Source organism: Rhagoletis zephyria, unplaced genomic scaffold, assembly GCF_001687245.7.
Source record: "Rhagoletis zephyria isolate East Lansing unplaced genomic scaffold, Rhagoletis_zephyria_1.1 Rzeph_scaffold_00355, whole genome shotgun sequence".
Lineage (NCBI taxonomy): Eukaryota > Metazoa > Arthropoda > Insecta > Diptera > Tephritidae > Rhagoletis > Rhagoletis zephyria.
In genome coordinates, this window is record NW_016157439.1 from 16,791 (window position 1) to 20,176 (window position 3,386).

The window sequence follows — 3,386 nt, forward strand, 5'->3', positions numbered from 1 at the left end:
CTGATCATTTATGTATACATTTGTCTATATCTATCTCGATTCGTTTTGCCTGTTACAAACAACCGTTATGTGAACAAAGTTATAATACCCTTGTGCACAAGTGCGCTCGGGTATAAAAATAAATACGTAACTTACCTGCGTACTAGCATTTTCAACGCGAATGGAATTCAACAAGGTGGGTTTGCAACCTCAGCTTTTTGTCAATAATGGTTGTATTTTAGTGCATTTAAATTTGTAGATTCTGGTAAATTCAGTGCTGCCACAGCTTTAAATATTTCAGGTTTTTACTATCTCGGAGTAATTTTAGTTCAGAAAAAAGCACTAAACCTAGTGCTTAAAGCACCAAGTTGGCAACTATGATTAGGACGGTTGCCGAAAGTAAGAGAGCTCATTTGGGCGGTTGCCGAAAGCATGAGAGCTCATTGGGACGGTTGGCGAAGGCAAGACGCCGCAGTTCGTTTGTAGCAGAAATCGTTTGACTTGTTGCTGAAAGCCATTTCATTTGTTGCTGAAGGCATGTTTGATGGGTTGCCGAAGTCATAATCCTGAATTTCAAAAACAATGAATCGCCATTTGCTTGTTTGAAATGAAGCATTGATATGTACATTAGCGTGGTCCAAAAATACATGTGAAAAAGTAAAGTCGGAATTTTTATGCTCTCACCCCCTAGGATAGTCCTATACCGAAAAAAGTATACCCTTATTTCTTTTTTTTTTAAATCAAAAAATATTTAGAGATCGCTCAAAGCGCCCAAAGTTTTCCATGTATTTTATATGGGAAAAAAACAACTTTTCGTAGAAATGGTATAGAATAGTTAAATATCAATATTTTTGTACCAAAAACCTCTGCTTATCTGCAGGAGATTCCCAATAATAATACCCAATTTTTTATTTAACCATTTTTTCATCGCAACTATAATTTATAGGTCCGTCAAAAACCCCGAAAAATGCTATGGGGCGACAAATAAAAAATCGTTAGTATTAAAAAATGGTTAAATAAACAATTGGGTATGATTATTGAAAGTATCCTGAAGAGAACCGGAGTTTTCCGATCGAAAAATATTGATTTTCAAGAATTCTATACCATTTCTACAAAAAATTGTATTTTTCCCATATAAAAATACATGGAAAACTTTGAGCGCTTTGAGCGACCTCTAAATATTTTTTGATTTCAAAATAAAAAAACAGGGGTATACTTTTTTCGATATAGAGCAATCCTAGGGGGTGAGAGCAGTACAATTCCGAATTTGCTGTTTTTGGACTACCCTAATGTACATACATACCTACAGTGACGGGCAAAAATGGAAGAATGGTGTTTCGTTTTTAATATTTTTGATGTTTTTCAAGCTAGTATTTTTTTGATATTTTCTTATAAAATCATGGTTCATGCTTTAACAAAAACTATATAAATCACACTTTCAAAGTTTATACAGAACTTAGAAAAATTCATACCAAAAAGTAGCATTTACATATGCAAATGCGTATAAAAGCTCGTAAGTGCTGAAAATATTATCGCACAACACGTCCGTGCACTACAATTTTTGTACAAGACTGAATATATGTATTACAAAAATTCCACTTCAAATTTATCAAAAAATGTACTCAAAACAACAAAAACGTGTTCCCGCTTGCAATTCGCTAGAATTTGAATTTATTTGTGGAAATTTATGACTATGCATGAATTGTTCACACTGAATCACTCGTACAGCTTGCATACTTCATGAATGCATACAACCGATTTTACTGGGTTTCGCTGCCTTCTAAAGCAGAGCGTGTATGTATACGCCCAGGTCTGCTTTACAACATTCGTCGTGCTTTCGGCAACAAGACAAATGGCTTTCAGCAACAAGTCAAACGACTTCTGCAACAAATGAACTGCGGCGTCTTGCTTCCCCAACCGTCCTTCAGAGAACTTATATTTATAGAGAAGGTCCAAGAACGAATCAGCGTGGAAACTGTCAAATACCAACAAAACTGGCTAAGCGCATTTTAAGAGCGGCCAGCCAGAGACAATCGAATTTTAACAGAGCCCAGCCAGAAGCAAAATCAATTTAACAGAAATCAAAGCAAATGCATGTTTTTCTTGTTAGACGCGAAATGTTGACGAATTTTAGGGTTTTTACAACGCTTTTATTGTTCTTTAAATTGGTTAATTATTTAAAATAAATGCATGCATAGGTCGAAATATGTAATATGTACATAGGTATTGTGTACATAATATTGTGTATATAAATTTTGTTCAAGCCACATTGACCCACCTGTACAAAAATTGTGGCGCGTCATGGACAAAAATTTTACAATTTCGGACCGAAAAATATGAAAACGAGCTAAGTTGCCAAGTTACATCTGTGAACTTCCGATAAAGCCACATATTTTTGTGATTTTAGAAGTTTTGATTTTATTAAAAAAAAATCAATGTATTTTCCTGCAGAAAACGTACACTTTTATTTAATGTTTATTAAAATTACATCTCAAAAACTAGTTAATGATTNAATTAAAAAAAAATCAATGTATTTTCTTGCAGAAAACGTACACTTTTATTTAATGTTTATTAAAATTACATCTCAAAAACTAGTTAATGATTGAAATATTGATATGGAACATAGAAATAGAGTGTTTTGCCAAAAATGACCAACAATTTCCAAATTTCGAGATAACTTATTTTACTGGATATAGAGAAATAGTTGCCACTTTTCACTTGGCTGGCCGAGATTTCTTCATTTTAAGATTTTAGAATTTTTGTGTCGGTAAAGACACACACCTAAAGACAAAGTAATAAACAATTGAACTATAAATTTATTTATAGTTTCCGTACAATAAATTTTTGCTCATTGTCGACTGCAGCCAGGTTTTTACCCTTTTAAAATGGAAGTGCTTTGAAGTTAGAGATAATAACTTGATACAGAACCGGATGATCCACATATCTACTTTTCATATCAATTTACTAATTATTTAGTTAGCGTTGGGAGTATAATTTGTTATACAGTATATATATAGGAAAAACCTTGAAATTTAGGGGGGGCCGAAATTATCAAGCAAGCATTTCGTGGTAGTATTTTTGAATATCTAGGCAAAAATTTGAAAGTTAGGGGGGGGGGCCCCGGGCCCTCCCCCCCTGCCCCTACCTGGCTACGCCCATGTTTACATGCATACATATATATGTATGTATGTGCATATTACTGCCAAAATACTGCGCACATACACACAAATGTACATATTTACAACTGACGGCAGCATACATACATATGCACATAATTACACGCATACTCAAATCCAACAATAACTATTTCTTTCATAACCGCATGCGCGTATTTCTCAAGGCCAAGTAAATTCATTCATAAAAATAACCGCAGCACATCTCCCCGCAAATTCATCACCTACAAGCTA

At 34.2% G+C, this 3,386-nt stretch overlaps 1 protein-coding gene across 1 annotated transcript in view; it reads right to left on the reverse strand.

Annotated features, from left to right (window-relative positions):
• LOC108359212 (peroxidase-like) overlaps nt 1-3,386 on the reverse strand; it is a 250,596-nt gene that overhangs the window by 3,393 nt on the left and 243,817 nt on the right. The gene's annotated exons all lie outside the window — the stretch shown is intronic.